At 40.4% G+C, this 14,990-nt stretch overlaps 1 pseudogene across 1 annotated transcript; it reads left to right on the forward strand.

Moving 5' to 3' along the window:
- The first annotated feature begins 763 nt into the window (after window positions 1-763).
- LOC124831680 (soluble inorganic pyrophosphatase 6, chloroplastic-like) lies at window positions 764-14,186 on the forward strand (annotated as a pseudogene). Its single transcript, XR_015780485.1, has 6 exons — window positions 764-769; window positions 860-1,020; window positions 1,415-1,515; window positions 1,613-1,790; window positions 12,609-13,459; window positions 13,926-14,186. The product of XR_015780485.1 is annotated as a soluble inorganic pyrophosphatase 6, chloroplastic-like (transcript).
- The last annotated feature ends 804 nt before the right edge of the window (window positions 14,187-14,990 follow it).

Here is a 14,990-nt window from a genome sequence, read left to right on the forward strand (position 1 = left end):
TTATCAGGTAACATACGTGACAATTAAGGTGTGACATGACCCGTTAATATCACGTATCATTAAGTTAATTTCAATTTGATTGTTAATATTTTTATTTTGTTTCAATTTATTTTTATCTTTTTTAAAATTAAACAATTTTATCTTTTTTTAAATTCAAACAAAAATTAATTTTTATATAATGTCATACAAAAAATACTAAAGGTCATCATTCCCGCATAGAGGTGGTGGAGGTAGTGGTGGTTGGGTAGTAGGTGTAGGCGGAAGGAATAATTTTTGGGTGAGGGTGTTTAGGTGTTGACCACTTCCAAAGAACTCCACATGACGAGCTCGCCACGATCGCTGCCGATTCGGCTCCATCCCAGAATCCCCGCCAATACCACCGTGCTAATCCTTTTCCCCTTCCCCACACATCTGGATTCTTTGAACTCTTCACCGTGCAAATCCATGCTCTGGTTTAATATTTGTATTTTCTGTTCTGGATCAATAGTTTGGTAAGTTGTTTAGGATAGTCTTTGTTTTGGCTGATGTTGAATAGTTTTAAATATTCTTATGCTTCACTAGCTAAATGAGATATTCTGTTTCACACATCTACATTTCTACATTTCCTCTGCTTTTATGAAGAAATGTTGAGCAGGAGCCAAATTTTAATGTTTTATGAGGATTCATCATGATTTATATTTGCGTAATATGATGGAAGCTAATTACCGTGTAGCTATGTAATAAGAATTACTATTAATGAGATATTGGGCTTTTCAATTAGGAAATGGAAGTAAAGTTCAAAGAATGAGTTTTCTGCCATGTGGGCTACCTGTTATGATTCTGTTACTTGTACCTAAAATGTAATTTGCAAAATATTTAGGTTTCTCTTTGGCATGATATTCCATTGCCATCGGGTGATGATATCTTCAACTTCATTGTTGAGATTCTTAAAGAATCCAGTGCAAAGACGGAGGTTGCAACTGATGAAGCTTTCACTCCGATAAAACAAGATACAGAAAAGGGAAAGCTTTGATATTACCCGTGAGATACCATTTCTGAGCTCATGTTGTTCCTTTCTTATTCTAAATTACATTATTTGTTATTGGCAGTTCACTTTTAACGTAAATCTATTCTCTATATTATTTTGTTGCCTTATTGTTGAGATAAATGTGGTGTGATATTTCTTCTTTAGTGTTGTCTATTTACTACCGATCTACTACTTTCAGGGTTCAATACCCATTTCTGACCTTTGATAGTTACCCTTCCTTCTTAAATGCCATTTTCATGTTAATTTTTTATCCTTAACAGTTGAAGCATTTTGCATCTCTCATTTAACACATCCTTGACTTCTTTTACTATGTCTGGTTGATCTAGCTAGACTGATTTGGTTTCATATTTAGCCTATTCTTAAACACATCTTATTCATGTTCTCCAGCTACAATATACATTGGAACTATGGCTTACTTCCACAAACATGGGAAAATCCATCTTTTGCAAACTCTAAAGTTGAAGGAGAACTGGGAGATAACGATTCAGGTATTCCATTAATAAAGATTGTAGACTTCCCTCCCTACCATAATGTTATATATTATGAATACAACACAATATGTCTGAAATCATTGTAATTTTGCAGTTGATGTTGTTGAGATCGCTGAAAGAGAGGAAAATATGTGGTTTTGAAGGTCAAACCCTTGGGTGCATTAGCCATGATTGATGAAGGGGAACTTGATTCGAAAATTGTTGCAATCTCATTAAATGATACAAAAGCATCCTTGGTGAATGATGTTAATGACGTTGAGAAGCATTTCACTGTAAGATCTCTATCACCTAACTGTCTGATAACTTATTTCATAAGTCTGTTCTTGTTCATTTTATAGTTTATGATTATATCAAGCAGCTAGATGACTTGTTAACTGTTTGATCCAAACTACCTAGTTAGGGCAGTCAACTTATTTACCATTACTACATATTGACTAAAAAGATTACTGAGTCAAACATAAATAGTATTGATTGTACAATTAATGTTAGGAGATTAATGTGCTTGTTCAAACATCAAACCAGGTCCCTAGTTTTTACTATTATATATTAAAGAGCTTTTTGGATTGAAAATTAGAGAAAAAAATCATAATGCCTCTACGTTGTAGATAATCAATTCCTCATATTCGGGACAGTAAATGGTAGTATAACATTTCTTCTTCTCTTTTTACTCTATTTGTATATCAACAAAATTTGATTTACCATACGTCATTTAAAATAGTTAGCAAACTTTCTGGTCTGATATATAAAACCTCACTATTATACAATAGATATATATATATATATATATATATATATTGTGTATTTACCCGTAGAAGCAGTGCGAAACAAACTATAGTACTCTGTAAAATTGTACATTCCCATTGGTTATCTTAACAAATTCATTTTTTTTTTCTTTCCTGCAAAATTGTATGAGTATAATTATAATTATTTTTTTATCATTTTAGCAAGTTGGTGATGCAAATGAGCCCAAGTCTCCTTTGAGTACAAGATCAAAGACATTCATCTTGTGGAAGTAACATTTAGGGAGTTTATAAATTTTTTTTAGGATAAAACTATATCTAGTTTATTATGAATTTTGAGTACTTATTGATTAAGTTGTAAGGATGGGTTTTATTTTAAATAGATTTTATGTTACTATGATGATTTTGACAATGAAATTATATAAATTTGTGATGTCTTTAGTTACATTAATATGTTGAATATTGTTACAAATAAATATTTTTGATCTAAAAATATAACCACCTCAAATGGTAGCGAAAATTAAATAATTCTAGCAAAATAAGGTAATAAACCTTAAATTAAATAATACAAACGAGGGAGGTTACAACTTCCAAAGTATAATTGTCAAATTGAATAATACATATTAATACACAAAATAGTGTAAAAAATGTAGGTATTTTTTGCAATCAAATGATTAAAAATAAAAGAGGCTAAAAATTGCCACAAAATAATAGTTGGTAATAGAGGAGGTTTTTACCCTTTGCAAAAAAACCTCTGCAAATTGAATGTGATACCATGGGTCGCGGAAAACCCCCTCAGATAGGTTGTGGCGACTCAAACTACGACGGTTTGAAAAACCTCCGGAAATTATTTTGCGGAGAGTAAAAACCCCGCAAATCGAAAAAAGAACCTCCACTAAATAACATTTTTTTTTGGAGTGATATCAGATGGTAGAACATGATATAGGGGTATATGGGTTAAGGGTTGGGGAGTGGATGGGATGGTTTAAAGATAGGGGTTGGATGAGTTAGTTATAGTGATTTGTTAGGTTGGTTCAATAGTGTGGGGTAGGGGCTAGGCGATGTATAGTGATCTCTTGAAAAAGAGCTTCACAAGCTTGGCATGATAGACGATGTCACGAGGAGAGCTTAAGCCCATCTTGTAGCTTCTTCAACATCAATAGCTTCCTTGATAACCAAGGGTTGTGTCATCTGGGTTCTAGGACGTAGCATTGATAGGAGTCATTTTCCAACAACTACATCATCTATTGAGAAGGTAGCATTTGTGTCACCAAATTGATGAGTACGACATGGCTCAACAATGCTCAAGTTGGGTGATGTTTCAGTAGGGATGTTGAAACCGAGATACGAACCTAACGAATCGCAACTGCTCCTTCCTATAATGCTGTTACTGTGATATCTCTCTTCCTGTGTTATGCTCTCTGAAGGGGAAGATGGGCTGGGTACCTGCAAAGACACTCCGACGCTCAAGTCAGAAAAGGGATGTGTGATCAAGAAGAAGAATAATTTCTCTCTTAATTTCTCTCAAGGAAAAATGTACCTTTTTTCCTCTGTGCTTGTCATATTTAAAACAGTAAAATAAACCATTTACCTGAAAATCCGGTCAGTTACCGAAGTTGACTATTTGGAAGTTGTAACTGCTAGATCGTGTTTGATACTGGGTCAGTTACTCCCGTGATTCATGGCATTGACCAATATTCGCAACTGGTTACTTCTAACCGCTAAACCGTTCATGTTAAATGGTGTGTCGAGATTCATCCGTAACTGTTCTTCGTTTAGCGTCATATCAGTGATATTTCGTCTTAACGAGGGTTCGCCGACCTCGACTGGGAGCATGGCATCAGTGCCATAAGTCAGGTTGAATGGTGTGTCCCCTGTGGATCCGTGTGGAGTGCACCTGTACGCCCACAAGACCTCGGGTAGCTCTTCCACCCACAAACCTTTGGCGTCGCCGAGTCGCTTCTTTAACTCAGTACGTATGGCTTTATTCGCGGCCTCGGCTTGTCCGTTTGTTTGAGGATGCTCGACAGAGGAGGTGACATGTTTGATGCCCAGGCTGTTGAGGAATTCCTCCAGCTTTCGCTCGACGAACTGGCGACCATTGTCGGTAATGATCTTCTGCGGTAGACCGAACCGACAGATCAGGCGCTAGATGAACTTCTGCACTTGTTGAGCACTGATGACGGACAATGGTTCAGCTTCTATCCATTTGGTGAAATAGTCGACCGCCACAAGAAGGAACTTGTTCTGTGCTTTGGCAAGAGGTAACGGTCCAACTATGTCGAGAACCCATTGAGCGAACGGCCAGGGAGAAATGATACCATGCAAGTCTTCGGGAGGTGCATGGATGTCGTGACCATGGGCCTGACAAGAGATACACTTCTTGACGAACGTCTCACAATCTTGGTCGATCGTGGGCCAGTAATATCCTGCGCGAAGTATGCGTGCTCTGAATGTTCGCTTACCCGAATGGAACCCGCATACCCCGGTGTGCAGTTCGCGCAAGACGTAGTCGGCTTCCTCCTCTGATATGCATTTCAATAGAGGAGTACTGTGGCCGCGACGGTATAGGGCGTCGCCTATGCACAAGAAACGTGCAATGCGTTTTGAATCAGTCACAGTAATGCTCTCTCCTTGCTCCTGTTTCACCATGAGATCCTTGATCTTCTGTCGCCAGTCTGTTGCTGGTGTTGACACATTGGTGACGAAAACTTTCACGACTGGATGGTCGAGCGTCATCTTAATGATTGAGGATAACTGTGCTCTCTCCTTAGAGTGAGTTAACTTAGACAAGAGATTTGCTCTTGCGTTCTGCTCCCTGGGTACATGGACGACGCTAACCTCTTGAAGTAGGGTCTGAGCTTTGTGGAAATAGCGCAACAACTGATTATCCTTAACCTGATAAGTTCCGTTGACGTGGCCGACCACCAACTTTGAATCCATCCGACACTCTAGACGAGCGACCGTGAACTCTTTGGCCAGGGATAGACCAGCAATCAAGGCTTCGTACTCGGCCTGGTTGTTACTTGTCGGAAACTTGAATGTGATGGCTTGCTCTATGACTAAACCATCTGGTCCTTCTAGGACAACACCGGCTCCTCCTCCCCTTTTGTCTGAGGATCCATCCACGCTGAGGAGCCACTTTGGTGTCGAGTCCTCAGGTGTGGGCATTAACTCAGCTGCAAAGTCTGCCAAATGTTGACCCTTAACGGATCCCCGCGGTTCGTAACGGAGTCTAAACTCTGAAAGTTCCATTGACCAAGAAACCATCCGTCCTGCTAAGTCGGGTTTGCGGAGGATCTTGGCGATCGGGTGATCGGTGCGGACTACTACTTGATGGCTCTGGAAATACGGTCGGAGTCGACGCGAAGCTGTGAGCAGGGCCAGTGCGATTTTCTCAATTCGAGAATATCTTTCTTCCGCCCCCTGCAGCGTACGACTGATGAAGTATATTAAGTTGAGGGAGGGCGCCTCTTGTATCAAGGCAGCACTGACAGCGTGGTGGGATGCTGCGATATATAGCTGAAAGTCGGATCCAGCGTCCGGTCTAGCCATAATTGGAGGGCTGGTGAGAATGTGCTTGACAGTGTTGAATGCTGTTTCGCAATCATCGTCCCAGTGTCGTGTGGTGCCCTTCTTCAAGTTCTTTAGGATGGGCTTGATGTGTTCAGCTAGCTTCGGAATGAAACGAGACAAGGCTGTGAGCCTACCCACTAGACGTTGTACCTCCCTTAGAGTTTTTGGAGCAGCCATGTCGAGTACGACTTTGCACTTGTCTGGGTTAGCTTCGATGCCTCGACGTGTAAGCATTAAACCCAAGAACTTACCCGCCGGGACTCCGAAGGTACACTTGGAAGGGTTAAGGCGCATGCTGTACCTTCTGATTTGGCCGAACACTTCCTTTAAATCCTGCAAGTGTTGCTCCATATAATGGCTCCGAATAACCATATCGTCGACATAGACATCCATGCATCGTCCTATATGATGATGGAAAACTTTATCCATGAGGCGTTGATATGTAGCCCCGACATTCTTCAAGCCGAACGACATTACTTCATAACAGTAATTAGCGCGTTCGGTAATGAAGGCTATCTTGCTCTGATCAGGTGCGTACATGGGGATTTGGTTGTATCCCGAGTATGCGTCGAGGAAGCTAAGTATGACATGGCCGGAAGCTCCATCTACCAACCGATCGATGCTAGGCAAGGGATACGAGTGTTTAGGGCACGCCTTGTTGAGGTCGGTGAAGTCGACACACATTCTCCATTGGCCGTTCGACTTCTTGACCATGACTACGTTCGACAACCACGTAGTGTAAGTCAACTCCCTAATGAACTGGGCGTTCATCAACTTCTCGACTTCGACCTGAATGGCCTTGCGCTTCTCTTCTCCGAACCGTCGCTTTTTTTGCGCGACAGGTCGTGCTTCCCGGAAGATGGACAATTTGTGGGCCATGACTCCGGGATGGATTCCTGGCATATCAGCAGCCGTCCACGCGAACAAGTCCGTGTTGGTTTGTAGCATACGTCCCAGATCCATTTCGTCACTTAAAGCGAGGTCTCCGCCAATGGTTGTGGTTTTGGACGCATCCGCTGTCAACGAAAGGAGTTTGACATCGCCTTGCAGATGGAGACGCTCGTCTATGTTGGTTCGGGGGTCCAAGTCGACCGTTGCTGTTTCAGCTCCTCTCGCCCTTCTGGTTGGTACGAAAGGGGTGACTTTAAGCCCGGCAACATAACATTGTCGAGCCGTTCGCTGATCCGCCCTTACGGTGCAAATAGTGCCGCGCTCCGTAGGAAACTTCATGGCCAGATAAGGGTGGACACGATAGCTCCAAATGCATTCAGACAAGGTCGCCCTAACAAGGCGTTGTATGATGTATTGGCCTCGACCAACAGGAATCGGACTCTGAGTTGTGGTGCCTCCCGACTTGTTCCGAGCCGCGCTCGCAGGTTGAGGTACCCCCGGGTGTCGACTCTTTCCCCTGAAAAACCTACGATTTGTTCGTTGAAAGGGGCGATGAGGTCCTCGGATAGATCCATCTTTTTGAAGGTGGACCAATACAGGATGTTGACCGAACTCCCCTGATCGACGAGAACCTTGCTGACGTCGTACCGAGCTACATTGGCAGTGATGACCATCGGGTCATCATGATCAGGGTCGGGCGCATGGAAATCTGCATTGGTGAACGTGATATCAGGGATCGACCGAGGCTGTCGATCGACCATGTGCACCGACTTTAGCTGTCTCAGATGTCGTTTCCTGGCGGAAGATGACACTCCCCCCCCGGTGAAACCACCCGAAATGGTGTCGATTTGGCCTCGGACCGAACATTCTCTCTCTGTCCGCCGGGGTTGGCTACACGATCGCCTGCGGCGTCGGTCATCCCTAGGAGGCGATCGCTCGGGGCTCTGTCTGGAGTGATCCTTACGGTGAGGAGTTGCAGCTCTAGTGAAGATTCTATCCTTGACGTAGTTCTGGAGGTAGCCTGCTCGGATGAGTCGCTCCAGTTCGTCCTTCACCATGTTGCATTCTTCCGTGTCATGCCCATGGTTCATGTGGAACCGGCAGGCTTTGCTACTGTCAGCGTTCTTTGAAGTAGCTTTTCGTCGCATGGTTAAGAGTTCGGCGTGCAAAGCCTCTTCGAGCACCTTTGCTCTCGGTGCGTTGAGGGCTGTGTAACGATCGTACTTAGACGTCCACCCTGACTCTTTTCGGGGTGTTCGGTCTGACTTGTAGTCGTTGGTCGATCGCTTTGCGGGTTTCTTTGCATCGTGATTGGGGTTATCCTGCTGCTGCTTCTTTCTAGAATTCCGGAGATCTTCGATGTGGATGAACTTTGCAATTGTGGATTGCAGTTCTTCCATAGATGCTGGCGGGTCAGCATATAACTGTTCCGCAAAATACCCCGGCCTTAAGCGCGAGGGTAGATTGCTGATGATGAAGGTGTGATTGATATCTTTCACACGCCGGGCCGTCTCGTTGTACCGTTGCATGAAAGCCTTTAGGGTTTCATCCTTCTCCTGCTTGGTATTCACGAGCTCAGCAGCAGTCATCTCCGGTCTTCTGTTGGTTGCGTACTGCTTTCGGAATAGAGTTTTGATTATTGCGAAACAGTCTACTGAATTCCGTGGAAGAGTGTGGAACCATTCCAGGGCCTCATCCTTAAGGGACAAAGAGAAAGCTCTGCAAATGACGGGGTCGTTGTTTGTGTAGAACGCCATGGCGTCTATAAAGTTGCGCAGGTGGTTGTCGGGATCGGCGGAGCCATCATAACGTTCTAACGCTGGGGGAGGCTTATCTGGCATGTGCGCTTGCATGATGGCCTCCGTGAATGGGAGCAAGTTGGTGAGGTGTATGGAAGTAGGCCCCTTCCTCCCCCCGCCAAAAGGGTCAGACAGTCCTCCATGATGGCTCCCTTCATTATCGTCTTGCCGATTTGAGGCTGACAATTCTGGCGGTGGGCGCTGTGCCCTCAGTGCCACCAGCTCCTCATCTTGCTTGCGTTGGAGTTCTTGTTGCTCCCGTATAGTTTGTGCTTGTGCCTCAATCTGTGTCTGCAGCTGCTTGATCAAATCGCGAGTGTTGAGGTCTGCCATTGCTCCGGTGGTCGTCGTTGGGATATCAAATCTCGGCCCCACGGTGGGCGCCAAAATGTTTCAGTAGGGATGTTGAGACCGAGATACGAACCTAACGAATCGCAATTGCTCCTTCCTATAATGCTGTTACTGTGATATCTCTCTTCCTGTGTTATGCTCTCTGAAGGGGAAGATGGGCTGGGTACCTGCAAAGGCACTCCGACGCTCAAGTCAGAAAAGGGATGTGTGATCAAGAAGAAGAATAATTTCTCTCTTAATTTCTCTCAAGGAAAAACGTACCTTTTTTCCTCTGTGCTTCTCATATTTAAAACAGTAAAATAAACCGTTTACCTGAAAATCCGGTCAGTTACCGAAGTTGACTATTTGGAAGTTGTAACTGCTAGATCGTGTTTGATACTGGGTTAGTTACTCCCGTGATTCATGGCATTGACCAATATTCGCAACTGGTTACTTCTAACCGCTAAACCGTTCATGTTAAAACTGTTAATTTAGACATCGCTCATTATATGTCGACCGTCTTATGTATCGACACAAACATATGAGATGTCGTGCGAGCGCTATATGTCGCGACATCACTGTTTGGTTGTCGATCACCAAGTGTTCGACATTAACTTGTAATCGTTATGATGCGATTGTCTGAACGACTGGCGTGACGATGTGTTCGACATGCATATGATCGTGACAGTGCGACCGTAACTGTCGCCAGGTCGCCCGGGTCACCGGTCGACCGTTGGCGAGTTAGGTATCGTACGGTACAGGTGACATATATCCTTCATCACATTCTTCTACCAAGTGGTGACTAGAGGAGGCATAGTCTCATATAGAGGCAACATTACGAAGGTAGATAGATTGTTATCAGTATAAATACACATCAAACTCATTATAGGTTGTTAACAGATCAACACTCCATTGTTTCATCGGGTTGGCTAGAGTTGGGCAAGAGGGAGCAGGGTGAGATCCCTTTATTGTTTCAACCATTTGCATCTTCAATGGTTGTCTATCTACAACTGATAAACAGTGTGCAATAATGTCAACAACCACAATGATCTTCTTATGGCATATGAAGTTAGACTAATTATGGAAGACCAAGATCAGGAATATCGTTTGATAAAATGCCTTCGGAATATCTAGTTTTAGAGAGATTAACAAATAAGAATACTCTCAAACGATGATGCTTCACAAGGCTGTATGAAAGTTTTAACAAAAGATGAATTATGAGCTACTGCTTTTCAAATCTTTTATACAAAGCAACATCTAAATACTTGTAAGGAAAATATGTATGTGTATAAAGATTATGAGATGTTAGATGCTAGTTTTTGTGATAAAAGCAAATGAAAAACTTTTGAATAGTAATGTAATAAACTACGAACTTTATATTGGTTCACTCAACCTGAGCTACGTCTAGTTCTCTCTTAAGAACTCTTAAGGGGTTTCACTAATCTTTTCCATGATTTCATGAGTTTTGCCTCTTCAGGATCTCACAGAGTATTCTCGCCACTCCTGGCTACAACGAGTATTAGTACCACTCCTGGTTACAACGAGTATTAGCACCACTCCTGGTTACAAGGAGTATTAACACTAGTTCTGGAGTATTAACACCACTCCTAGTTTACTATTTCTCATCAACAAATGTACCGAATTTCTCAAGTAATATAAAATGGTAAGACTAAGTATAGTTTTCCAAGAAACTCGTGTAATACTAGATAATTGTACTATTAATAACTCATATAGACTAAAGAATGGAAAATTATGTGCAAGTAAATAAATACATAAAGAATATAGGTGGACTTTGGTAGCTAGAGGCACTTAGAAGTGGAAAAAAGTCATAAATGGTATGAAATGGCTTCGCTAAGGGTAGATTTCACCGAGTTCACTCTCTTATTTTGATTTGGTTGCTATAACCATTTTCAGTCCCTATTTTGATTTGGGAGCACGTTACTATGAATTTCATAAAGGATCTTCCCAATTCCTTTTGGAAACAAGTGATCTTTTTTGTGGTTAACAGGCTGAGCAAGACTTCTCATTTCATAACATTACAACACCCATATACCACATCTGATGTGGCCCAATGCTTTATGGATAATGTCTTTAAGCTTCATGGTTGTTCAACATCAATAATAAGTTACAGGGATCCAATTTTTGTCAGTCAGTTCTGGAAGGACTTCATGGCTTATCAAGAAATTCAAGTTCAACTTTCAATTGCTTACCATCGATACACAGATGGCCAAACAGAGATAGTGAACAAATGCATTAAGGTGTATTTGAGGTGTATGTGTTCAGATCATCCTAAACAATGGTCCAAATGGCTTCCCTTAGATGAATGGTGGTATAACTCCCCTTAGATGAATGGTGGTATAACTCGACATATCATAACACTATTAAGGCCAGTGCCTATGAAATCATGTATGGACAGGCACCCCAACTTACCCTGTTTATCAGGGGAATCTAAGATTGAACTGGTCGATAAAAGTTTGCAGAAGAGGGAAGAACAATGTAAGATGGTCAAGTTTCACATGAAAAGGGCACAAGCAAGGATAAAACAAATGGCTGACAAGAGTAGATTTAACGGGACCTTTGAAATTGGAGATTTGCTATTCGTGAAATTACACCCTTGTAGACAAATCTTTGTAGCATTTAGGAGCAGTGCCAAATCAGATTTAAAATATTATGGACCTTATGTTGTAACAGACAAGATTGGAATAATAGCTTACAAGATCCAATTACCAGCTGGATGACTCGTTCATGATGTTTTTCACATGTCACAACTGAAAAAGTTTGTAGGAGAAGCTAGCACATCAATCCACTACCCAATAAATGATGAAGATTCTAAAGTTAAGGAGTCAGAGGCGATAATAGAAAGGACGACCGTCAAAAGAGGAAATAGGGTTGTTAGTAAGGTTGTTGTCAAATAAAGCACCTACTTCCAGAGAAAGCAACGTGGAAATTCTTCTTTGATTTGAAGAAGTTTCCTAATTTTAATCCTTGAGAACAAAGATTATCTTAAGAAGGGAGGATTGATGCAGTATATACGTTAGTGTCAGTTATTTAGCGGGAGATGACAACATCATCATAAACCCGCAATTTGATGATGGTTTGAATAACTGGTTTTGAAGAGGCTGTAAGATTGTGTTGCATGATTCCATGAATGATGGGAAAATCGTTCCAAAATCTAGGAAATTCTTTGCATCTGCAACAGAATGCACACATACCTAGAATGGAATTCAGCAAGATATCACTAGACGCGAGCAGCGCAAGGTGATCTATGAGGTCACTGCTTTGGTTAGAATTTTTGGAAACAATGTCTCTATTCCTAATGTACGTGCTACTTTGTGGGTCCTGTTACCAATAAGGAGTATTGGTAAATCTTGAAGAAATTTGTTTTGATGATGCTACAAGAAGTTTTAGTTGAAGAAGATATTAGAATTAGTTAAAAGCAATTTGTAAAAATTAAATGTAGTAGGAAATTCTTGAAAACCTTGTAAACTTGCATTTTTAACTGCAATAATCGATTATGGAATAGCAATAATCGATTATCACAGAGTCATACAGGAATAATCGATTATCACTTCATATAATCGATTATCACTTTTTGAAAACCCTGTAACGGACTTGAATAATCGATTATCACTTACAATAATCGATTATTCGTGGCAGTTGAAACCTAACCTTAGATATTCAGTGCAGCTGGCTATATAGTGGTTTTTATGTGAAGATTAAAAAGAAGTTGAACACAAAGCTTTTGAAAATACAGTGTTATCTGAGGAAGTTCCAAAAGCTAGTTCATTGCATTGCCTGGTCTTGTGAAAAGGAGAAGCTCGCGCTTTGTGGGTCAAAGGTCGGAGCAGTTCTCTTCAAGTTGGCAAAGTTTCTGTTCTTCCAGTTCGTTCGAAGGAAGGTTTTATCTTTTTTTCTGTTTCATTTACTCTATTGTAAACTTGTGAAACTATTTTTAGTGAAAACGTTAATCACTTTTTATAGTGATTAACAACTGGACGTAGATTCTTTTGAATCGAACCAGGATAAAAATTGCTTGTGTGATTTTTTTTCTATTCTCTGTACTGATTACTGTTTTATGCACATCAACTGTTTGGAAATTTGTCTCTAAGAAAATTAAATTTCTAAAACGGACCATCTTATTAAGAGTTTGACTGAACACGCTTTCCGCTTTATAAGTTATTCCGCTGCAAAATTCTATAACGGTACCGATTGTTCCAACAGGTCCAAGCATCAAATCTTAAAGAACGGTATGTATATAGGCCATGCAATGTCATCCTGATACTCTATGTCAGGTTTTCTCCTTCATGTTCAAAAACATGGATTGGATTTTCGAAAGAGGCATTGCATGGCATCTTTTCTTTTCCTACACTCGCAATTCCTCTTCACACATTTTTATCAACACTCTCTCATGTCAAAGTAACATTCTTTTTCCCAATCCTACAGTTATTTGTTCAAAAGACACTGGGTTTCTTTTTCCAATATTTATTTATATTAATCTCGAACATCTTGGAAATGTGGTCATTTGAAATGATGGTTCTCCTGACTGGCCTTCTTCCAAATCCGAAATTAGAAGCATCAGTGCAATGAACCTTCCACACTCAACTGGTGAGACTATAGTTCATATATAATTACTTTTTTTTTTCTTTCTTAGTAATTCTGTTTTACTCCTTTTGGGTCGTAAAATTGAATCTAAACTGGGCTACCATTCAACTTAACGATGTGAAAGGGCAAATTTTGGTACTGTAGCAGTTTTCATTTGCTAATGGAAAAAGGTGAACATGAGAAAAAAGAATGACATGAATGCCAGACATAATGGTGTATCAAACAGTCTTATAAGATATTTGTTTAGATTTAAGGGTATTGGAGTAACTAACAGAGCTTGAAGTAGTAGATATGAATTAACACATTGAACTATGCAATTTTTAAGTAGTAGATATGCAGTTTTTGGTTTGTTCCCTTTTGTTTAAGTACGTATTGTCGAAACAGAAAATACTGATAAATTCTTGATTTAGTGAAACAAATCTGACTTATAAACTGCATTTTGTATCTTCCTTGGTTTTATTTCTGTAAGGTTTCAAACTTGGATCTGAGAAGCATACAACAGAGGCAATGGTACAAAAGTCTGGTTCACTACAATTGACTTCTGGTATTGAAGGATTGTCAGGGTTGAACACAACCCAGGCAAGCTTTCCACATATAAGAATCTGCTTTGATTTTCATGTCGTTTTCCAATTTTTGTAATTGCAATACACAAGTTCTGGTAAAAAAAATGTTGTTGTTAGTACAAGTGGAGATAACATTATATATTGGAGAACTGGGTTTTGGACTGTGTTGCATAGTTTTTGTTATAAAGATGTATTTTTCTGAAAATACATGTGATGCTAGTTTCCTTCTCTTGTTTTCTTACAACTTTTGAGAAGTTTGGTTTTGTGAATTTCATAAGAGACAATTACACCGTACTTCCTGATACCGGTGAGAGGATTTTGGCAACAGAAGTAACTGATTTGTCGAGGTAGGTTTTGTCCCTATGTAATTTAAATTGAACCCCTTAATCCTATATACCTGTAGGCACAATATGAACAATTTCATTAGCATTTCTTGAAAGTTGTCTTGTCATTGATTAATTGTAAAATGAAAGAGTTCACACTGCTTCATCCAGAAAAGGATTTTTAGCCTGAGAAGTTTTCTCATTGATCATAACACTGGTGTTGTTTTACCTGTGTTAGATATTTCCCATTCAGTTTATTATATTTCTGTTATTAAACCCCACTACGATCCCTTATTGTCTTCAATCCATACCACAAAAGTTATTGCAATTAGTAACCCTGTGTCATCAAACAATCTCACTGTTAAATTTTATGATCTAGTATATTGATTATAATCTTGATGACTGCATGGAAATGGTTGTATTATACAATTTTCCTAATTAGCTCAATTATTTGAGGACTTCTTTCAACTTAAAATATTTAATCAGTCCATGCTTCTTTGGTAAAGTTGTTGCATTTGTTGTTTTGACATCCGATAAATCGTGCTGATATGAAGAATAGTTATTTTGAAAATTTGGCTCATTGGTTTTTCACTTGTTAACTGTTTTAGACGGAGGAATAGTCATACGGTGACTCAGAATCTGGTTACT

This window comes from Vigna umbellata, chromosome 6 (assembly GCF_029865625.1).
Source record: "Vigna umbellata cultivar VRB3 chromosome 6, Vumbellata_1.0, whole genome shotgun sequence".
Taxonomy (NCBI): Eukaryota; Viridiplantae; Streptophyta; class Magnoliopsida; order Fabales; family Fabaceae; genus Vigna; species Vigna umbellata.